The sequence below is a fragment of the Schistocerca gregaria genome, unplaced genomic scaffold, assembly GCF_023897955.1.
Source record: "Schistocerca gregaria isolate iqSchGreg1 unplaced genomic scaffold, iqSchGreg1.2 ptg000066l, whole genome shotgun sequence".
NCBI classification, from domain to species: Eukaryota; Metazoa; Arthropoda; class Insecta; order Orthoptera; family Acrididae; genus Schistocerca; species Schistocerca gregaria.
The window spans coordinates 5,758,794-5,783,268 of record NW_026061707.1 but is presented as its reverse complement, the minus strand read 5'-3'; the positions used below and the strand labels follow the sequence as shown (position 1 = coordinate 5,783,268).

Here is a 24,475-nt window from a genome sequence, read left to right as displayed (position 1 = left end):
GGTTTAGCAGCAGCAGCAGCAGCAGCAGCAGTTCCAGTTCCAGTTCCAGTTCCAGTAGCGGTTCCCGTCGCAGTTCCGGCAGCGCAGGCACCAGTGTCAGCAGCAGCAGCAGCAGCAGCAGCAGCAGCCGCCGCCCCCGCAGCGCGACTCCTGTCGCCGGTGCAGCCCTTCCTGCTCGCCGTTCTCGTCGCCGGCTGACGCAGTCTGCCCCGTTCGTCGTCATCGCCGCCGCCTCCGCCAGCCCGCCACCGAGCCCGTTCGCCCCCGCCGCCGCAGCAGCAGGGCGGGGCCCCGGACCCCGCTCCCCGCCGTCGCAGCAGCAGCCGCCGCCGCCGTCTTCGTCTTCCTGGACTTGTGCAGTGTAGTATAGTGTTCGTCTTCATCTTCGTCTTCGTTTAGTGTTTCTTTTTCCCTCCTCCCGTTCAGTTGTTTCATTTCACCATGACCACCCCTACAACCACCGCCACTATCACAGCCATAACTTACACCTCCCACTCAGCAGCTGCCACCACCATTACTTGGTGTGCTCAAAAAACCCCCGCCCCCTACATCCCAAACCTCCTCACCCTTCCCTCCCCAGCTCCCTTTGTCGCTCCTTCTCCCCCAGCCACCTCACCTGACCCCTTCCCTCCACTCCCCCACGCCACTTCATCCGCTCATGCAGCCCCCGCCAGGGTTGTGGCTCGGAGAGCCACCACCCATGCCGCGCCTTCACCAGCACCAGCACGGGCACCAGCACCTGCGCCCGCACCTGCATCATCTGCAGAACCGGCCCCAGCACCACTGCCGGGACCTGCCTCCTCCCACCATCTCCTGGTTGCTCCTGTACCCCGCCCCTCTTCCCTTCCTGTAAAACGTCCAAGTGGCACCACTGCCTACTCCACTCCCAAGAAATCACAGCCCCTTCCCCCTCCTCCCCCCAAAGATGTCATGGATGTCTCCCCGCCCGCCCCTTCTACCGCTTCCTCTACCACCCCCTCCTACAGATACCTCCTTTCCCATCCATATCCCTCTCTCCTGGAGGCCCGCAACCTCACCTTGCTCCTCCGCCAACACTTTCCTGGCGCCCCTATCTCCCTTCTCACCCCTCGTAGGGACTCCGTCCTTATCGCCTCCTCTAGCCCCACCCTCCACACCGACATCCTATCCTGCATCCCCATTACCCGCTTCGGCCCCAATGCCTCTCTCGCCCCTGCTCCTTCCTCTTCCTCCTCCCGTCAACCCCAACCCCCGCGTCGCCCGCCAACCCTCACCGCCGTGATCACTCGGCTTAGTCCGACGATCACGGAGGAGGAGGTGTTGGCAGAGCTTAAGGCGCATCCCTACCTCGATTTTCGTTCCGTTCGCTGGATCCACAACCCTGCCGGCCCCACCCACCTTATGCGGGTTTTTTCTGAGCACGCTCCTTCGATCGACCTTCTCCTTAAGGAGGGTGCCCTCCTCTTCAACCGCCGCTACAAGGTCGACCCTTCCCGCTCCCCTCCCCAGTCCATCCGATGCCAGAGGTGCCTGCACTATAATGCACACCCAACATCTGAGTGCCGCAAGGCCCCTGTCTGCCCGCACTGCAAACAAGCTCACTTCCTCCGGCAGTGCCGCAACCTTCAGTCCCCTCCATCCTGCAACACCTGTAACCTCCCTCACCCCACATACTCCCAGAAATGCAAGGCTAGACCAGCCCCTTCCACTCCTGAACTCGCCGTCCCTGTCCGCCCTCTGGATGACCCTACCCCCCCTGGTAACTCACTTCGTCCCCCCCCCCACCGCCGAGGACATCATCCGCTTTGTCACCATTGTCCTCCAAAACGTCCATCCTTTTCAGCACCCCCACACCCTCCAGCAGATATCCCTCGCCGCATGCTCCGTGTTCCATCTCAATACCTATGCCACCTACTCCCATAACCAGGCTCACTTCACCTTCTCCCGTCTTGACACCCTCGTCTAAATTCCCATCATGGCGCGACAGCACCGTATCTTGTTCAATAACATCCGCTCCCTTCCTGTCAACAAGAACTTCCTTCTGCATACACTCACGACCCACTGCGTGGATGCCTTCCTCCTGAACGAAACCTTTCTCCAGCCCCACTTCACCGTCCACACCTCCCCCTACCTCCTTCATCGCTCCGACAATCCCCTCCCAATAGCGTGTGGTGGAGTCTCCATTGGCCACCACTGCCAGATCCCTGTTCGGCTCCAACCCCTCCTTCCTGACCCCACAGAACATCTGATCCTCAGCCTCTTCTTCCCCGGCCTCACCATCACCTGTGCCACCATTTATGTCCTCTCCACTGCCCCTATTCCTTTCGACTTCCTTTCCCACATCGACCGTACCTTCTCCTCCTACGTGATTGCTGCCGACCTTAATATCCATAGTCTCTCCGCTGCCCAGCTACAGCGGTGGCATCGGTCCTCGCCACCCTCCAAGGAGATGTCCTTCCTCTTCCCCAACACACCCGCCCTGAATCCAATACCACTCCCGATGTTGTCCTGGCCTTCCCCAACCTCCTTGGCCGCATTGCGGTGGACGTCTTTGATCCTATTGGCAGTGACCATCTCCCTGTCCTCCTTACCATATCTGACGGTCGTCGTCCCCGTCCCGACCCTCGCCTTGACCCACCCCCCAATTATGTCCATGATTACTCCCATGCCGAGTGGAATGCCTACTGGGATACCCTTACTGCCCGAGTCGATAGCCACCCTCTCACCTACCACCAACCTGATGACATCGCCCATGCCGCGTCCTTTCTCCAACAGACCTTGTCTGAGGCCGTGGAGGCCCACATCCCTACCATCGCTATCCACCCGCACCGTCCCACTTTACCCCCACAGGCCGTCCTCCTCCTTCGAGAATCCCGTCGTCTTTACCATGCCTTCCTTCACACGTGTGACCGGGACACACTACGACGTCACCGGCAACTCCAGAGACACATCTGGAACTTGCTCGCGGCTAAGAAACGCCGGGACTGGCGACAGACATGCACCTGTCTTAATGTACCCTACCTCTTAACTCGTCCAAGTACTGGTCTGCCTTCCGCCGCCTTTACCGGATCTAACCCCCCCCCCACCCATACTATCCTCTCCTGCATAATGACCGTCCCTTTCCTGACAACCTTAGTAAGGCCAACCATTTTGCCTCCTACCTCACGGATATCTTTACCGTCCCTGACGATCCCCAGTTCGATTATTCCCTCTTCCCCGATGTCCACGATCGAACTGACACCTCTGTCCCTCCACTCGCTCCTGGCTTCCAATACTTGGACAACATTACACACACCGAACTCAATACCCCTATCACTACTCAAGACATCCTAGCTATACTCCGCACCAAATGCAACAACGCTCCTGGTCACGACCGTGTTACTTACCGTCACCTCCGTGAAGTTCTCGCCTCCTTCCTCTCCACCCTGGCCAGACTGTACAATGTGGTCTTGTCCACCGGCTTCTACCCCGACCTGTGGAAAACCTCCCGGATCCTGATGTTCCTCAAACCTGATAAACCACCTTCCGCTGTCTCCTCCTACCGTCCTATAAGCCTTACCTCGGTCTTCAGCAAGGTCCTGGAATCCATTCTTACCCGCCGCATCCACCAGCACCTCCACCAGCACCGCTTCCTTCTCTCCACCCATTGTGGGTTTTGGCCATCCTTCTCTGCCGATGACCTTCTCTTTCACCTCACTCACCTCCTATCAGAATGACTCAACTCCCGTCGCTCTGCCATCTTCCTCTCCCTCGACCTTGAACGCGCATATGACCGTGTATGGCATTCTGGTCTCCTCTTCAAGCTCCAAACCTTTGCCCTTCCCATAAACTGCGTCCGTCTGGTCGCCTCCTTCATCTCCCACCGTCTTTCCTATGTCACCATCCATAACAAGGATTCCTACACCTTCTACCCTTCCGCCGTTGTGCCCCAAGGCTCCGTCCTTTCCCCTCTTCTTTACCTTCTTTATACGGCGGAAATGCCTCCGCCTGCACCCCCCCTACACCTTCTCCAGTACGCCGATGACACCGCCTTCCTAGCCCTCGCCCCCAGCCTGCAACGCTCCCAGCACCTTCTCCAATCCCATTTTGACCGGCTCACCTCTTGGTGTAACCAGTGGTTGCTCAAGGTCAATCCTTCCAAGACCCAGGCAATCATCGTAGGCAAAACTACCCCTTCCTTCCGTCTCCTTGATTTCTATCTTACCATTTATGGCCGTCCTATTAACCTCACCCCCACCCTCAAGTACCTTGGCGTCACCCTTGATCGTCACCTCTCCTGGACCCCTCATCTCCGGACAATCCAAGCCAAGGCACGCTCCCGACTCCGCCTCCTCAAGCTCCTATCTGGCCGCACATGGGGTCTGGACCCATCCACCGTCCTCCACACCTATAAATCCCTCATCCGTCCTATCCTTTGTTATGCCCATCCCGCCTGGATCTCCGCCCCTCCTACCTTTTACCAATCCCTTCTAATACTTGAACGCCATGCGATCCGCCTCGCCTACCGCATCCGCCTCCCTTCCCCCACGCGGATCCTCTATGACCTCATCCCCTTCCCACACCTCCTCCTTTTCCTCGAACGGATACGGATCCTCTACACCTCCCGCAACCTTGATCCTCCCCACCCGCTTGTCTCTCCCATCTCTCCCACCCCAACCTGCTGCCGCGCCTGTACTCCTGTATCCCACCTGCTCTCCATCTTTACACTCTCCACACCCTCTCCCAAGGTGGCTTCGCCCAACTCACCCTCCCAGATGATGCCCTCCTCCCCTCCATCTACCCCTCCTACCAACTTTGAGCCTTGCCTTCCCTCTCCTCTCCTTATCCTGTGGGCACCCTCTCTCCCTTCTCTCCCTCCCTCCTTCCCTCCCCTCCCCCTCTCCCTGGGCTTCCACACACCACCCCTCCCTCTCCCATCCCCTCCCCATTGGCATCAAACCCTCCCCCATTCCTTCCTACCCTCGCTCCTTCCCTCTGGCAGGTCCCCGGCCTTACTCGTGTGACAAGTGCATCACCAACCGGCGGAGATTGTCGCCGCAGTGATTATGTGTTTTGTCGTCCTGTTAGTGGATCTGTGTCTCTTGTTCCGTGCTCCATCGTTCACGTGTGCTACTTTGTATCTCTCCGTTATGTGCTGTGTGACTTGCTTTTAACTTGACTGCTCCACAGTGAACGGCTTCTGTTATTTTACTCTGTTTGTCTACTGTTTTTTAACCTCCATGTCCCTTTGTATCTCCTACTGCTTGTACTATGTTCTTGTCTGTGGCCGAAGAGCGGCTTAGTTACGCCACTTCTGGCCTACCTATGTATAGGTATGAAATAACAATAAAGAAAAAAAAAGTACAGCATAAGGTGGGACGAGGCACTCTGAATTAAATTTTATAGATGTATTTCTCTCATATCTCAGAGCCTCTCACGAACGTCGTAGTCGTCGTCGTCGTCGCCGTCGCCGTCGCCGCCGCCGCTTCTGCAGAAGTAGCAAATGCCCATAGTAGCAAATGCGGCGAGGGACGCCCTGCCTTCGATTCCGAATGCACAAAGTGTGTGGTCTTGTTTCCCAGTCTATATTTGGTCGGTCTCGTAAGAGGTTGAATGTAACGAATGGGGGGGGGGGGGGGGGGGGGAAAGAGCAAGGGGCAGCGGCAGTGTTGAACGAAAACACAATTCCTCAGGGGTGTGAGCGTTTCGAGATGAGTCGTATACAAGTTATAGTTGGTCGTCAGTGACCGTGTGGCCTAATGGATCAGGCGTCGGACTTCGGATCTGAAGATCCAACCCAAACGAGTACTGTGTGATATGCTACCCGTTAGGTATTCACCGAGGCAGCCGGCTATCTCAGTCGGTATAGCGTGAGACTCTTAATCGCAGGGTTGTAGGTTCGAGCCCCACACTGGGCGGAACGGAATTTTGTTTCGCTGCAGATGTAAATTACCGTTTTTCTGGTTAACGTGATGTAATGGAAATAGCAACATTAAACTTTGCCTACGTCTCTGTCAGTCGCAAGGAAATTGTATTTGAAGGTGAAGGTGATTTTGTAGACATGTGTGAAAGACATGTTCTGAAATGCAAGTGTTGTTGTTCGGAGAGCACATCGGTTACGTGTCAGATGTGTAGCCAAGCAGTAATGGGTCGCCATAGCTGCAAATATTAGCCGGTAATATGAAGTGTTGTCAGCTGATGTCTGATGATGCAGACGACCGTAAGGCCGAAGTACGCAAGAGTACCGCTATGCCGCGCCTCTTTAGCTCAGTGGTAGAGCACTGGTCTAGTAAACCAGGGGTCATAAGTTCCATCCTCAGAGGAGGAAGACGAATTTTGGAAATCAGTTTCGCGTCGTGGCCGTATAGCAAACTGTATCTGTGATGACGAACAATTAGCGACAGGCTTTTTTGGGAGCCGTGGGCCCGAACACATCGCGCGCTCGCTCCGACGTATCGTGCGGTGTTTACGTGTGCTTCGCGGTTGGCGGCGGTTCGGCGCGGTGCCTGTTTCTTCGCTGCTGTAGTCAGCTGAACTGTAAGTTACGATGGATTCTGAAGAACGCGAAAATAATATCCAATGTGAATTTGACAGAAACTTAACCCGACCCTTTGCTTTCGAAATTCATTCGTGGCTGAAAACTGACTTGAAATTTTCTGAAAGTGATGTGCTAGGCTTGCAATTAGACGCGTTCTTGAACTCTTTCTTCGTCAAACTGAAAAGTCCGGAACTGTGTGATGCCCTCGTCAGTGAAAACGGTGGTGTACGAAAATTTAAACACTCTGATGGGTCAATTAGCAATGTTACTTTGTCGAATGCGGGTTTTGGTATCAGAAATGTGAGAGTATTTAATCTTCCGTTCGAAACTAGAAATGAGACAATAGCTCGTAGCCTTACGCCTTATGGTACAGTTTTGTCTGTTACGAAAGAAAAGTGGTCATCCGCTTATATATATCAAGTGGAAAACGGTATCAGTAGTGTTAAAATGATTGTGAGGAAGCACGTCCCTTCGTTTTTGGTTATGGCCGGCCACCGGGCTTTTATTTCGTATAGTGGTCAGCCGCAAACCTGCTCCTATTGTAATGCCACAGACCATTTTAGGCAAAATTGTCCTTGGCGTCGGCGCCCTGTGGAGCTGCCGCCCCGTGGCCAAGATGACGACGCGTCATACGCGGCCGTGTTGTTAGATGTTCCCCGTTCATTGGCACGTTCCGTGGAAATGGCAACGCCTTTAATTGCTGCGGTCGCGGTGGATACTGATCCCATTGCAACCGGTATTGATTCTGTTCAAGCCATGTCCGTCCCTTCGCAGTCAGTTCCTGTAGCTAGTGTAGTACTTCAGCCTCTGGCTGTGCCTGAAGTTCCGGAACGGACCGGATCAGAACCCGTTCAGGTGGTTACTCCCCCTGTTGTGGTTTTGGATTCGTCCCCATCAAATGCCGTACTTCAAGGTGTTCCGGACGGGGCTACTGCCACACAGGAACCAAAGCCACGGCGAGAAAGTGTTTCGGAGAGGCGTGGTAATACCGAACGCTTCCGCAGTGCCAGTAGTTCACGGATTTTAGAAAAGCGATCCCTTTCTCGCGGAGAACGAAGCCCGTCTCCGGAATGGAAGCAGGTTCCGCGTCCAAAGTCGAAACAAAAGCCAAAATCTGTGCAAAGGTCGGCGCACAAGCCCTTGCCCCGCCCCGTAGTCGAATCTCGGCCGTCGGTTGCGGCAGGACGTCGTCCACAGCGTCCTGTGGCGAGCAGTCAGCCAGCGCCTACGACAAGTGTGTCGGAAGACAGGCGGGAAGAGGTTGTCCGGCAGTTAAAAGAAATGTTGCACCACTCTGATGCAACGTTAGCGATGGACACTACGACGTCTCAGGCAAAGAACCCGGCACAACTTTCGTTTAAGCGTAAGGCGGAGGACACCCCCCAGCGGCGCACGCGCCCCTCTTCGCAGGATTCGGCGTCTGCACCTCCCACACAAGAACCGCCTACTTCGGCTGCACCGTCTGCACGTTCTGACTGGGCAGACGATATGGAGGAGGAGGGTGGGTCCACTCCCGCAGTCTAATTTGTTTAAATTTGTGTAGTTTTTTTTCCCTGTAGTCTATGGTAGCACGCTCACCATCTGTCGTTGCTACTATAAATCTTAATAAATTGGAGTCATATGTAAAGTTTGCAAGTTTTGTGGGTTTTTTAAATAACGTTGCTGCTGACGTAGTGTTTTTGCAGGAGGTTGTGACAGACCTAATTCACTCGATTCCGGGATATCAAGTCCTCTTGAACTTGGATGTCGAGTGTAATTGTGGTACTGCCATTTTAATTCGGGTTGGTCATGATTTTAGTAATGTTGCTACAATTCCGAATGGTCGTGGTATAGCTTCCACGATTAACAACGTACGATATATTAACGTGTACGCCCGTTCTGGAGCCGACGGACAGCCGCTTCGCCGCGTTTTTTATAGTAGTGATGTTTGTCACCTTTTACAGGGCCCCCACCTGCCTGTAGTCATGAGCGGCGATTTTAGTTGTGTGCTGGACGATAGAGATCAGGAGCCGCGGCCGTATAAGTGCCTTGAATTGCAGACGCTCGTTACGGAGATGAATTTAATTGACTCTTGGTGTTGTTTACACCCACGGGACGTGGGATTTACTTTCTTTTACCCCACGGGTAGGAGTCGGCTTGACAGAATTTATGTTTCTCGGGAGAAACAGCACTGTCTCACGGAGTCCTGTGTTCACCCCGTGATTTTTTCCGATCATTGCGCGTATGTCTGCAGATTTCATTCTCTGTTGGCGATTAAACCCCGCGCAAGTCGGTTATGGAAGTTTAATGTGAGACATATTTCACACCCACAGTTTGCGCCGGTTATCGTGCGTGTGTGGCAGAGGGTGCTGAAATATCGCGGCCTATATGCCTCCACTTTGTCTTGGTGGGTAGAATCTGTTAAGCCGGCTTTACGCAAGACCATCCTGGAGTTTAGTCAGAATGTTGCTCATTAGGAGCGATGTACATTGCAATTTTATGAGAGCTGTTTAAATGATGCCATCCACTGGCACACAGATAATCCCGCTCTTCGGATGGCGACAATTCGGCAAATAAAACACCGTCTTCTTAACTTGAAAAGGGACTCATTGCGCGGATCTGTCGTACGGAGTCGGGCCCCCAGGAAGCTTGTCGATGAAGCACCCTCCGTCTTTCACCAGCTGCGCGAACGCCGGCGCGCTACGCGACGTTACGTCACGGAGCTGGAATCAGCTGACGGTGCGCGTCTTTACAGCCAGGCGGCAATTCTTGCCGAGACCCGCCGTCACTTTGTCGAAATTTTCAGTGAGAAACGCACGGATGCTGCTGCCATTTCCGAGCTTCTCCATGACGTTCCATACGTCTTATCAGTAAGGGACCGCCGTCACCTCACTGAAGAATTTACCGTAGAGGAAGTGCGTGATGTCTTAAAACTATGTTCCCCTAATAAATCCCCGGTTGCAGATGGCTTGCCACCGGAATTTTATCTACACTTTTGGCACTTCTTTGGCTCAGCCCTGACTGATGTTTTTAATGAAATTTTAAATGGCGTGGACGTCCCTGCGTCCTTCCTGGAGGGTATTGTGGTATTGGCTCCAAAGGTTACAGTCACAAGGAAACTGTGCAATCTTCGACCGATCACCCTTCTTAATGGCGCTTATAAACTCTTTACCAAATGTGTCTCCTTTCGCTTGAAATTAGTCATGAAAAAACTGATTAGTCCCTTTCAATACTGTGCAGTGCCGAAACGCACTATCTATGGTGCTGTCTCGACGTACCGAGATGCCATTGCCTATGCTTCGACGAATAGAATTCCTTTTGGCATTTTATCCATCGATTTCGCAATGGCATTTGACAGAGTTAGCCACCTATATCTCCGGCGAGTGCTACAGAAATTTGGTTTCGGTGTAAAGTTTATCACTATGATTTTTAACCTTTTCAATAATTCCACCTCACGGATTAGCATCAATGGATTTTTGTCGGAACCTGTGCCACTCCGCTGTTCTGTTAAACAAGGGTGCCCTCTGTCAATGGCACTTTACGCAATTTCCATAGATCCTTTGTTGCGTAATTTGCACAGTTCTTGCAGGGGAATACGGATTGGGGATGAGAAGCACGTTTGTCGCGCTTACGCCGATGACCTTGGCCTCTTGGATCCTCGGCCACAGACTTCGACACAATACGCGTAGTTCTCACCCAGTATGAACGTGCATCCGGTGCGAGCATCAATACCCGAAAGACGGTTTTTCTGCCCGTTTATGCGGCGACGCGGGGCTTCAAACGCCCGTGGTTTACAGTGAAACGGGAACACAAAATTTTGGGTGTTCGTTTTCAACCCAATCTGCTATAGACTGCGTCTTACAACTGGCGCATTGTCTTAAATGGCATACGAGCTATGGCTAGCCTGTGCGCGACTCGCACCCTCGCATTAACACAGCGGGTGCTTTTAATAAATATTTTCTTGCTCAGCAAAGCTTGGTACCTCGCACAGTTATTTCAGGTACCCAAGAATTTGGGCAGAGCCATAACTCAGGCAGTCTAGTGGCTGTTGTGGCGGGGACATATTTTCAAGGTGGCTTACGACACATGTACTTTGCCGCGCGAACAGGGAGGACTCGGCCTTATTCATTTCGCAACGAAAGCCGCGGCGTTGCTCGTTCATCGGACGAGCGTCACCATTGAACAGGATCCGTTTGGCCCAACGGCTGTCTTGTTCGATATTCATCGTCCTCTGTCTGACGTGGCCCCTCTCGACCCGACTACAATACCGTTTTAGCTGCGGTATGTTCGAGAATACATTCAGAAAAGTTATCTCGCCGCCGACGTACTTGACCATCGAACGCGGACTGTGAAAGGTGTCTACCAGGGACTAAGAGGACGGCCAGTCGGCAATAAGATGGAGGCGCGCTACCCGCGGTCTGCGTGGAGGACGGCGTGGGCTCACGTTCACGCTCCTTACCTGTCAGCGGAAGTCAGCAGCTTTTGGTACCAAGTGGTTAACAGAATTATCCCCACCAACGAAAAGCTGCGCCGCATCCATTTATCTCCGTCGAGCTTGTGTGAAGACTGTCGACAAGACGACACGTTAGAACATCGTTTCGTGTGCCTGCGGTCATTGTCGATCTGGAACCTTGCCGCCAGGATGCTCGCACTTATTAACCGGACCAGAGCTGCCAGTTTTTCTGCGGACACGGATTTGATCCCAGACTTTAATCCGTATCCGCCTACGAAGCGTGCCGCTACCGTATGGATCGTGGCTCACACTGTGTTCGCCATCCTGCGTTTAAGACTTACGGGTGACTATGCCTTTTTGGTTTATTTGGCTACGCAACATGACCTTACTAAAACCAGGAACGATTATCTTAAACTCTTTGCCAATTTCCTGCAAATTGCACTCGCATTTGCCCACGACAGACTGCTATAATACGGACTTCATTGCTGCAATCTTTATTTCCCTCAGTGCTCTGAACTGTTTTTGAGTACGAAATCATGGTCCTTGCAAATAGAATGCTACAGGAAGAGTGCCTATTGTACAAGAACTGCCATGTGGAAATTACGACGAATGTTCCCAATGTATTATCCTGTGTTCGTGTGTGTTTTGTGTTCGCTGTCGTTTAGTGTTTTTTTTATGTTTTCTCTTTCTCTTTTTTTTCCAACGTCTGATTCCTGCGTCATCGGCGTCCCATCACGAATGCGTTGCGCACGACGCTGCCACGGAGTTATTTGGGTTTCAATAAAGGAGGACTTTTACTTAATTTTAATTTATTTTTAACACGTCGGGGAGAATTGTGTTTTCCTTTTCCTTAGACGACAGACAGTTTGTAAAGGTCGGGAGTGTACTTATTCCTTTGATAATATGCGTCGATACTTTACCATTAAATATATTTACTGGCCGCCACGAAGCTTTGGAACATAATATCATGGAACGCGTGAAGGGTGTACCGCCCCTATGGCTGAGAGGACTACTCAGGCATTATTTGCTTTTTATTCCCTTTTTTTCAACCTAAATTCTTTATTTTATCGATTTTCGGTGCAATGCGCCTGATACGCTGTCATACTTTTATTTTCTAATTTTTAATTTATGAAGTGTAGGCGCAAAGCGACTGATTCGCTGTCGTCATAAGCATGAGCTTCCACTTCAAGAGGACTTTATTTTTCTTCGATGCTTCGATTGCGGTCAATGAACACAAGAAATTTTCCACTTAGGAATTCAGTGTCTCCGCTTTCATCACTTCAACTGGAACGTGCACGTCTTACACAGGACGTCGACGGCCACGGAACATGTACCGAGAAGTTTCCTCTTTTCAGACTACATGAAGAGTTAACAAATTCGTCTTCTAAGTTTGGAAGAAGCAGCGTATTTTTATTTATAGCTAAAGAAGCTCGCCGAAGAAGGCGTAATTGGAGAGCGCAAGGACGGGCTATAAGGGGAGTTGGGAGGCGCAAAAAAAAAAAAGAAAAAAAACTGGGCGGAACGGAATTTTGTTCCGCTGCAGATGTAAATTACCGTTTTTCTGGTTCACGTAATGGAAATAGCAACATTAAACTTTGCCTATGTCTCTGTCAGTCGCAAGGAAACTATTTCAAGGTGAAGGTGATTTTGTAGACATGTGTGAAAAACATGTTCTGAAATGCAAGTGTTGTTGTTTGGAGAGCACATCGGTTACGAGTCAGATGTGTAGCCAAGCAGTAATGGGTCGCCATAGCTGCAAATATTAGCCGGTAATAAGAAGTGTTATCAGCTTAAGTCTGATGATGCAGACGAACATAAGGCCGAAGTACGCAAGAGTACCGCTAGGCCGTGCCTCTTTAGCTCAGTGGTAGAGCGCTGGTCTAGTAAACGAGGGGTTATAAGTTCCTTCCTCAGAGGAGGAAGACGAATTTTGGAAATCAGTTTCGCGTCGTGGCCGTATAGCAAGCAGTATCTGTGATGACGAACAAGTAGCGACCGGCGTATTATTAAGAATTACTCTCAGATGTGATTAAGGCGAATGGCGCAGATAAAGCATTTGCCAAAGCGGTACACCATAAGGTGGGACGAGGCAGTCTCAATTACATTTTATAGATGTATTTCTCACATATCTCAGAGCCTCTTGCGGTCGTCGTCGTCGTCGTCGTCGTAGTCGTCGTCGTCGCCGCCGCTTCTGCAGAAGTAGCAAATGGCCATCGTAGCAAATGTGGCGAGGGGTGCCCTGCCTTCGATTCCGAATGCACAAAGTGTGTGGTCTTGTTTCCCAGTCTATATTTGGTCGGTCACATAGAAGGTTGAATGTAACGAATGGGTGGAAAGAGCATGGGGCAGCGGCTGTGTAGAACGAAAACACTATTCCTCAGGGGTGTGAGCGTTTCGAGATGAGTCCTATACAAGTTATAGTTGGTCGTCAGTGACCGTGTGGCCTAATGGATCAGGCGTCGGACATCGGATCTGAAGTTTACATTTTCGAATGCTGTCACGCTCGTGTTTTTCCAGTTCTGAAAAAGAAACATACCGTTTTAATGTAGCAATTGAACAGTACGAAACCGTCTGAATGTTGCTGTTGACCATTTTTTGCTTGGAGTTGCTCTTGAGCTTGAAACACACAGAACAAGACCGGTGTTAACCTGCGAAATGGTCGGCAGGGTGCCGTCACCACGAGTTTTGACTGGCACTTGCACATCTAAAACAACGTCGGAAAGCAACTCGTTCGGCTTTTGAGTCACATCAAGTATGTGTGTTAATTTTGACGCCACTAGCTCTGCATGTTGTCATGCAATTCCTTTACCTCTCAGAAATGATTATGAAATAAAAGTGAAGTACGTGACGAGTGTGACGTTAGGAAAACATTAGGCGGTTCCGCTTCAGACGCCGTGCAGTGTGAACGTGCCTAGTCTTCCGCTCCGCCGTAGCGTTACGTATAGTGGGATATCGTTTGTTTACGTGTAGTGTTGTACCTTCTGTAAGTTTTTCTCCGTCGTTGTTTCGTTCCTTGTGTTACTTTCTGTGTGTATTTCAGTGTTTTTGTTTAGCGGTTTAGACCGCGTACTTTTTTGAAAATGTCGTCTCAGGTTATTCCTCGTCAGGCTACAGTTAGTTTTGCTTTCGACAAGTCCACCCGCCATGTGCAACCTTGTTCCCTTGAGATTCATGATTGGTTAGTAGATACATTTGGCATTAATTCGGATCAGGTGCACACTGCATATTTTGATACAGAACTTTATGTTTTCTTTGTTAAATTTATGGACCCCCTTCAGGTTGATAAAATTATTTCCAAATTTGGTCATCAGGTTCTCTTTCGACATCGGGATGATTCTGTCAGTACCGTACTGCTTTCAAATGCTTCCATTACGTACACCAGTGCTCGTGTTTACAACCTTCAGCCGGAGGTGGATAATGTGTATCTTAAGGAGGGTTTACTCAAGTATGGTGATGTTAAGAGTATTCGCCTTGAACGCTGGTCCAGCCAACATCGTCTGCAGTGTTACAGTGGTATTCGTTCCGTCGAAATGCACGTGAAGCAGAATATTCCCTCGCACCTGCAGATCGGTGGATATCGTGTCCATGTAACATATAGTGGTCAGGTTGGCACCTGTTTCTTGTGTAATGAGAGTGGCCACGTGCGTACCGACTGTCCGCGGAGGGTTTTGTGTTAAAAAATTCTCTCGAACAGCGTCGCAAGTTAACGGTCGCTGGCCTCGTTGCCGGTGGTTCTGCTCTTGGTGTCGAACAGTCCAGTGGTAGTAGCGCCCCGCCGCAGGTTTTGCACGCCCCTGACAATGAATTTCCTCCTTTGCGTGCCAAATCTGATGTTGTTCCGTCTGTTCCTCAGGTGGGTGTGCCGCTTTTGAATAATAAACGGCGTCGCGCACATGATGGAAATAGTACGGATGAGGATCTCCCCGAGATGCCCCAATCCGAGAGACCGACATCCTCCGAGCCACAGAGTAGTGTAGATGCTCCCTGTTCCCCTAAAGTAGCTGTTCCGGTAGCGGCTGCTGACGCCCCTCCGGCTTCCGACGCGGCTTCTCTCGAGTCGGCTCGTCGGTCGGGCCTGTTGGCACCGCCTTCCGAACCGTCTTCGTTGTCACAACAAGTTGAGCCGCAATAACTTCCTGCTTCGCTGCCCCATACCTCTGCCAGCGGAGCTGCTCCGCTTCCTTCCAACTTAGCAGCTTCGGAGCTTCCTGCTCACGTTTCGCCTCCGTGTAATCCATGTTTGCCGGAAGCTAGTATTGGTGTAGACCAGTCCGTTTCGTCGGATGTTTCCCCCGCGACCCCGGACCCTGACTGTGGACCGGCGCGGGTGGTGTCGGATACAGAACTTGACCCTCCTACGTCACCGGCGGCTCCCGCTTCCCTGCCCGTCAGCCGACGCAAGTTGCGCGTTCAGCCGAACGTCAATGCTGTTCGTAAAAAACCGAAACGTAAGGGATCCGCGAAAGGGGATAGCAGTCCCCTTCCCTCGGATGCCTCCGTCTCCCCTGTGATGTTGATGCGTCGGTGTAGGTGATTTCTTCTCTCGATTTTCTCTTCATGCTTCAAGCATACACCTTTCTTACCTTAAACGTTAACCGTATTGAGTCCCACGTTCGCATTGCCTCTTTGCGGCAGTTTCTCTACGACTCCTGTGCGGACGTAGTATTTTAGCAGGAAGTATTGTTTTCTGATCTCTCTCTACCTGGATTTCAAACTGTTTTTAATGTCGCACCGGAAAATTCAACAGGAACTGCTCTTTTCTTTCGAGAAGGTATTCCTGTTACTGACATTGAATTCCTTGACTCTGGCCGTGGCATTGGTTGTCGTCTTTTTGATATCTGCCTAGTTGTTTTGTATGCCCCCTCTGGTTCGGGTCGCACTGTGGCTCGATCGCGCTTTTATAAGGAAGAGCTTATTTATCTTTTGCGCAAGAGTCCTCGGAGTCTCCTGCTCGGAGGCGATTTTAATTGTGTTTTACGCCCTGAAGACCAGTCCCCAAATTTCAATTACTGCCGAGATTTACATGACTTGGTTCGTACGATGCACCTGCGTGATGTTTGGGAACACAAATATCCAACCCTGGTGAAATTTACGTATTTTACCGCGTCCTCGTGCAGTAGACTCGACAGATTCTACTTCTCTGATTTTTTATGTGATAACATTCTTTCTGTCGATGTTATTCCTACTAGTTTTTCTGACCATTGTGCTTTTACTGCAACTGTAAATCTTAGTCACCAACCAGCAAAACTTTATCGTTCCCAGTGGATGTTAAATGTTTCCCACCTTGCCGACAGGGCCATTGATGAAGTTGTAAGTGCCGTGTGGGAGCGACGTCTTCGCTCTGTCCCGCGTTACCCCTCCTTACTCGTTTGGTGGACTGCGTTTGCCAAGCCCAAGATTCGTCAGTCTTTGATTTTTTACTGTGCCGCAAGGGCGCTTGATTTTAAGAACACGTATGAATTTTAAAACACTGTCCTGCGTGAACTGTATGACGCGGCGGGTCCTTCTCCTCTGCGGATCCATGATGTTCGTCGTATTAAAGCAAAGCTCTTGACCCTCAAACGACGACAGTTGGATGGTCTGCGAGTAAAGTCGAAACCTCACTCTCTTGTTGAAGGTGAACTGACTTCTTTGTACCACCTGCTGCGGCATCAGACTCGACGTCGTCGCACCTTCATCTCTTTTCTTATGGTGGATGATGGACGGCAGCTTATTGCACAGGAGGATATGATGCGTGCTCTTCATCAGTATTACGCTAGTCTCTATTCTGCCGATGATTCTGGTGCGTCACTTTCTGATGATGTCCTTGAGGATCTTCCTGCGACGATCACGCCTGACGCGAACGGCGACTTTCTCCGGGAGTTCCAGGTAGATGATGTTTTCGATTTTATTGCTCGCTCTCCGTCCGGTAAATCGCCGGGTCCTGACGGCCTGCCTAAAGAATTTTATCTCCGTTTTTGGCCTCTTTTGGGTGGGACTTTTACGCAGATTTTAAATGAGATTGTCAGGGGGATGGATGTGCCAGCCGATTTTAAAGTAGGGAAAATTGTTTTAATTCCGAAGTCCACTGGTCATTTATCTGCTGCCAATCTTCGTCCGCTCACATTGCTGAATTTTGATTACAAGACAGCTGCTAGAGCGTTCAATAGTCGATTATCTTCTCTGCTGCGGTCTGTGATTGGGGCACATCAATGTTGTTCTCCTGGTAGATCTATTCTGACCCCAGTAGCCGAATATCGGGATGTTGTCTCGGTTGTGGCGGTTACAAACGTTCATTGTGCCTTTGCTTTCCTCGATTTTTACAAGGCCTTTGATCACGTCAGTCATGTGTTTTTAAATCGTGTTTTAGATACAATAGGTTTTAACGCTTCATCACGTGGTGTTCTTCGTAATTTGTATAGGGGAATAACTGCTCGGGTGTCAGTCAATGGGCAGCTGACGCCGCCCATTGCTATCCGCCGAGGGGTACCTCAGGGTAGTCCGCTCTCTATGTCTCTATTCATATTGTCCCTGGAACCGCTGCTTCGGACTCTTGCTTTCAAGCTTCAGGGTATGACCCTCTCTGGTGGGAAGCTCACTGTTAAGGCGTACGCGGACGATGTCGTTGTTCTCCTCCGTCAACGTGATGATATCACATTGTTGAAAGGGGCAGTTCATGCATACTGTTGTGTCTCTGGAGCGCGTCTCAATCAGGGTAAATGTAAGTTCCTTGATATTCGAGGGTTTCGCGATGCTGATGTCCCTTGGGCCACTTTTGTCGATCGCCATACGTCATTGGGGATTAGCATTGATCGGTGTCCCATAAAAATGGCGGCTCTTAATTGGAAATCTGTCATCGAGAAGATACAGGGGGCTCTGATGGTCCATGAGCAGCGCTCTGCTACCATTTTGCAAAAAGTCAGAATTTTAGACACGTACGTGTTATATAAAGCCTATTATGTTGCTCAGCTGTTCCCACTTCCCATTATGGTGGCGAAAAGGTTGCGCCAATTGTCTAGCAGGTTTATATGGAAGGGTCATCCTTTCAAGTTGCGTTACGAGGTTATGACGAAACCGCGTATCTCCGGAGGCTTGGGCCTCACTGACATTACTCGTAAGGCATCTGCCTTGTACGTCCGCCGTACGACTCTCATTGTTACGCAAGAAGTGACTTCAATTACATCCAGACTTTTTACTGTTGTGCGTCCGAAGAGCCTTGCTCCACCTGTCGACGTCGGTCACCTCAATTTTAAGTTGAAACAGGTCCGGGAATTTTATATTGCGGTTAGTTACCTCGGTGACGTCTTCTTGCGACAACCGGTGCCAACGACCAAGAGCTTGATTGCCCGTTGTGAGGGGCTGGCTGGCCCCAATCCAATCGAACTGGCGTCTCCATCAGTGTCCTGGAGGAACATCTGGAAGAATGTTAGTCTGCCGATCCACTCAATGGCTGTGGCGTCCACGTGGTGTAGGGTAGTTAATGGTTTGGTCCCCACCAACGTACGACTGCACCGTATTGGTCTTTCTGACACGGACAACTGCACTCGGTGTGGTCTCCTGGACACACTTGAGCATCGATTCACCTGCAGTGGGCACCTTGCTAATTGGCTTTGGCTCAGGAAACAACTGGCTTTTGTCACTAGGACTGCCGAAACCGCTTATACCATTGACATCATCGTATGGCCCGATTCTTCCTTTTATCCGCGAACAAAGCTCAACACCGTTATGTGGTTGCTTGGACACTTCGTACATTTTGTCAATAGTTGTCATGAAGAGGATGAACACCTAACGTTTCGGCAGTACATCCTTACTGCTTACTGGAACCGATTGCGCTTGCCAGGACTCCGTAAAGATTTTGCAAATATTTTTAGCCTGACATTTGAAAGGGAGGGTGTTGGCTAAGGTCGCCTGTGTGAGCCGATTTCTTTTATACTGTAGCTGGTATTGCCGCCTTTATGAAATATTATTCTCTACACCTGGACTGAAGTTTACGTGGACCTTTAGGGCAAACAAGAAAAACAAAAGTAAGACCAAGGACCGAGACAGTAGGGGAAAATACGACGCCATTGTACAGGTGCCATTCGGAAACAGGACGGTGGAATCATCGTGGCCAGGCCTCGGGTTTCGACCCCTGCCCGCTTTGTTTCCGCAGCCTGAATCTGACTGTCACCCCTAAATTTGAAACAATGGCACACGAAAACGAAAGTAAAAAAAAAAAAAAAAGTGGTAGAGCACTGGTCTAGTAAACCAGGGGTCGTAAGTTCCATCCTCACAGGAGGAAGACGAATTTTGGAAATCAGTTGCGCATCGTGGCCGTATAGCAAACAGTATCTGTGATGACGAACAATTAGCGACAGGCGTTTTATTGAGAATTACTCTCAGATGTGATTAAGGCGAATGGCGAAGATAAAGCATTTGCCAAAGCGGTACAGCATAAGGTGGGACGAGGCAGTCTGAATTACATTTTATAGATGTATTTATCACATGTCTCAGAGACTCTCGCGGTCGTCGTCGTCGTCGTCGTCATCGTCGTCGTCGTCGCCGCCGCTTCTGCAGAAGTAGCAAATGGCCATCGTTGCAAACGCGGCAAGGGACGCCCTGTCTTCGATTCCGAATGCACATAGTGTGTGGTCTTGTTTCCCAGTCTATATTTGGTCGGTCTCGTAAAAGGGTGAATGTAACGAATGGGTGGAAAGAGCATGGGGCACCGGCTGTGCAGAACGAAAACACAATTCCTCAGGGGGTGTGAGCGTTTCGAGATGAGTCGTATACAAGTTATAGTTGGTCGTCAGTGACCGTGTGACCTAATGGATCATGCGTCGCACTTCGGATCTGAAAATTACAGGTTCGAATGCTGTAAAGGTCGTGTTTTTCCAGTTCTGAAAAGGAAACATACCGTTTGATGTAGCAATTGAGCAGTACGAAACCGTCTGAATGTTGCTGTTGACCATTTTTTGCTTGGAGTTGCTCTTGAGCTTGAAACACACACAACAAAACCGGTGTTAACTAGCGAAATGGTCGGCAGAGTGCCGTCAACGCAAGTTTTGACTGGCACTTGCACATCTAAAACAACGTCGGAAAGTAACTCGTTCGGCTTTTGAGTCACATCAAGTATGTGTGTTAATTATGACGCCACTAGCTCTGCATGTTTTCATGCAATTCCTTTATCTCTCAGAAATGATTATGAAATAAAAGTGAAGTACGTGACGAGTGTGACGTTAGGAAAACATTAGGCAGCATGGAGAGATTCTGTATGGGACCACCCAACATAAACGAGTACTGTGTGACGTGCTACCCTGTATTTATTAACCGAGGCAGCCGGCTAGTTCAGTCGGTAGAGCGTGAGACTCTTAATCCTAGGTTTGTTGGTTCGAGCCCCACGCTAGGCGCGAACGGAATTTTGTTCCGCTGCAGATGTAAATAACCGTTTTTCTGGTTAACGTGATGTAATGGAAATAGCAACATTAAACTTTACCTACGTCTCTGTCCGTCGCAAGGAAACTGTTTTAAAGGTGAATGTGATTTGGTAGACATGTGTGAAAGACATGTTCTGAAATGCAAGTGTTGTTGTTTGGAGAGCTCATCGGTTACGTGTCAGATGTGTAGCCAAGCAGTAATGGGTCGCCATAGCTGCAAATATTAGCCGGTAATATGAAGTGCAGTCAGCTGAAGTCTGATGATGCAGACGACCGTGATACCAAGTACACAAATGTACCGCTAGGCCGCACCTCTTTAGCTCAGTGGTAGAGAACTGATCTAGTAAACCAGGGGTCGTAAGTTCCATCCTCAGAGGAGGAAGACGAATTTTGGGAATCACTTTCGCGTCGTGGCCGTATAGTAAACAGTATCTGTGATGACCATCAATTAGCAACAGTCGTTTTATTAAGAATTACTCTCAGACGTGATTAAGGCGAATGGCGCAGATAAAGCATTTTCCAAGGCGGTACAGCATAAGGTGTGACGAGACAGTCTGAATTACATTTTATAGATGTATTTCTGACATGTCTCAGATCCCCTCGCGGTCGTCGTCGTCGTCGTCGTCGTCGTCGAGGCCGCCGTCGCCTCTTCTGCAGAAGTACCAAATGGCCATCGTAGCAAATGCGGCGAGGGACGCCCTGCCATCGATTCCGAAAGCACAAAGTGTGTGGTCTGGTTTCCCAGTCTATATTTGATCGGTCTCGTAAGAGGTTCAATGTAACGAATGGGTGGGAAAGAGCAAGGGGCAGCGGCTGTGTGGAACGAAAACACAATTCCTCAGGGGTTTGAGCGTTTCGAGATGAGTCGTATACAAGTCGTAGTTGGTCGTCAGTGACCGTGTGGCCTAATGGATCAGGCGTCGGACTTCGGATCTGAAGATTACAGGTTCGAATGCTGTCACGCTTCGTGTTTTTCCAGTTCTGAAAAAGAGACATAGTGCTTTAATGTAGCAATTGTGCAGTACGAAACCGTCTGAATGTTGCTGTTGACCATTTTTGGCTTGGAGTTGCTCTTGAGCTTGAAACGCACACAACAAGACCGGTGTTAACTAGCGAAATGGTCGGCAGATTGCCGTCACCGCGAGTTTTGACTGGCACTTGCACATCTAAAACAACGTCGGAAAGTAACTCGTTCGGCTTTTGAGTCACATCAGGTATGTGTGTTAATTTTGACGCCACTAGCTCTGCATGTTGTCATGCAATTCCTCTACCTCTCAGAAATGATTAAGAAATAAAAGTGAAATACGTGACGAGTGTGACGTTAGGAAAACATTAGGCAGCATGGAGAGATTCTGTATGGGACCACCCAACCCAAACGAGTACTGTGTGGCGTGCTACCCGGGAGGTATTCACCGAGGCAGCTGGCGAGCTCAGTCGGTAGAGCGTGAGACCCTTAATCCCAGGGTCGTGGGTTCGAGCCTCTCCCTGGGCGGAACGGAATTTTGTTCCGCTGCAAATGTAAATTACCATTTTTCTGATTAACGTGATGTAATGGAAATAGGAACTTTAAACTTTGCCTATGTCTCTGTCATTCGCAAGGAAACTGTATTTGAAGGTGAAGGTGATTTTGTAGACATGTATGAAAGACATGTTCTGAAATGCAAGTGTTGTTGTTTGGAGAGCACATCGGTTACGTGTCAGATGTGTTGCCAAGCAGTAATGGGTCGCCATAGCTGCAAATATTGGACGGTAATATGAAGTGTTTTTCAGCTGAAGTCTGATGATGCAGACGACCGTAAGGACGAAGTACCCAAGAGTACCGCTAGGCTGCGCCTCTTTAGCTCAGTGGTAGAGCGCTGGTCTGATAAACCAGGGGTCGTAAGTTCCATCCTCACAGGAGAAAGACGAATTTTGGAAATCAGTTTCGCGTCGTGGAGGTATAGCAAACAGTATCTGTGATGACGAACAATTAGCGACAGACGTTTTATTAAGAATTACTCTCAGATGTGATTAAGGCGAATGGCGCAGATAAAGCATTTGCCAAAGCGGTACAGCATGTAACGTTCCCTCTTTCTGTTTTTTTAGGTTTGATATGTCTGATTGTTATTCTTTATTTCTATTCTTCGGAATCTTTATTTTTATTAAATTGAGCCTGAAACTTACGTAATAAATACTTCGCGTGAAGTACGATTTGCAGCATGAACAAAAATTAATTTCGGAAATTTAATCCACTGAATATTAAAAGTAAAGCTTTTGAACAACGCGCGTGACTGACTAGATACATTCAGAGGGTACGTACATTCGCGTGCGAGTGGTTGCGGTCTGATGAGAAATTTTCATTGTGAAATAATTTCGTCGTAACACACTCGGAGATTGCGAACGTACATTCAGAGTAGAGGCACGTACGTTCTATCATTCCCCGTGGCCTGGGTAAAAGAATGGCAATTATTTAAATCTAAGAGTATTTCTTTTGCATCGGACTAGTATTTTTATAAGAAAAAGAAGATTGCAGGTTCTGAATGTCTCGGCAAAACGAATTGGAAGTAATTTGAGCGGCCACGAAAGGAAAGTAGAGAGCACAATCACGCACCTCTACTGTTGAGCAGCGCCGTTTTGAAGATATTCGGTTCCATCTAAAACTCGCCGTCTCTGCTTAACATAAATACTCCATAGGCATGGGAATAAGGCTTGTTGTGCGATGAAAATAATATAAAACACATCTTGCGTCTTTTAACTCTTTCACTTACCACACACACACACACACTAGTAATTAGACAGTACGACATCCCACCAGCCCATCAGAACAAAAAGTAGTCGTTCATACCAGAAATAAAAAACGAAGGGCGAAATTGTTCCTATGTCTCTCAAAGATAAAACGTTTACCAGATATTTCTCTGGTGTGTCACTGGCACAATTTTTCAGCACCTCTGCGATTAAATCACAATATTTTCAGTTCCTTGACATCGCCCCCTTGGGCGAATTGTCTGAAGAAATGTCAATTTTTCGGACAATGAGCCCAAACACTTTGCACACTGGTAGTCCTTGTCTGTTATTCACACGTAATGGGATTGCACTGTCAGTGTCTCTCTCCCGATCACTTCATTCTACAAACATGGTTTTATGCCAGTTTTGACACATGACAGTGAGGACAAATCATTTATATAAGGATACACAGAACACATGTAAAACACACATAAACTTACATACTATACACACAAAATTATTACATCGTCCTTGACACAAAATCATCACATTTGGATAATTGTTACATCCTCCTATTACCTTCTTTCTTCTCTTTTTTTTGTATTGTATACACAAATTTATTTTATTATTTCTTGGTACATAGCATTATACAAAGGTATTACATTGTTTTATACATAGTCTATCGCTATATAAACAGTCTTCTTTTACACTTGCTGCTCATAAAATTCATAATTCCTAAGTCTTTTTTTTTTATTAAAAAAAATTTTCAGGAAAGTCACATATTTATTAGAGTGTTCGGATCTAGATCGTGGGTTAATAGTCGTGTCTGGGGCAGCAAGAGGTGTTAGCTCTTGCTTAGAGTTGGTTCTGCTTTCCACTGCTTCTCTCTTCTACTCCACGATCTGCTTAGTGACATCCTTTCCGTATTTTACTATTGTCTCGTCATGGGTAATATAAACAACAAACAAAAATTCACATGGATTAATACTTAGTCTAACTTAATACTAATACATATATATACATATAAACAAAGGCGTTGTTCAAAGGTAACGTGGGGGCGTAAATCATGAGCTGGGGTAGTCAGACTTTATTTCGGGTTTCAGGAATCTGTGTTTCTACATGTCTTGGCACTTCGTTGGGTGTCCAATTAAACGTAGATTTTGCTTTGCATTTAAATTGTCCTTCTATGTTATGCCGTTAGCCAATAATGTGTCATATGCACATAACTGCACTCGCAACAATCAGTTTGGTGGCGCGCTGCGCGCCGTGTGGAAATCGGCAGTTGCGCGGGCCCACCGCCGTAAAGCGATGCCGCGCGTCTCGGTCCAAACTTTTCAGTGTCTCGAGCAGTGTTCACAGAGTTTGCAAAAAAACCAACCGCACTTGTTTCCACTTGCTGTACACCTTGGCTGTGGGAAGGGACCACTCGGTGCCTCCGAAGTCCACTGC

The 24,475-nt window shown here is 49.2% G+C and overlaps 1 non-coding gene across 1 annotated transcript; it reads left to right on the top strand.

The window, feature by feature from the left end:
* The first annotated feature begins 22,154 nt into the window (after nucleotides 1-22,154).
* Trnai-gau (transfer RNA isoleucine (anticodon GAU)) lies at nucleotides 22,155-22,226 on the top strand. Its single transcript has one exon. It is a non-coding gene; the product is annotated as a tRNA-Ile (tRNA).
* The last annotated feature ends 2,249 nt before the right edge of the window (nucleotides 22,227-24,475 follow it).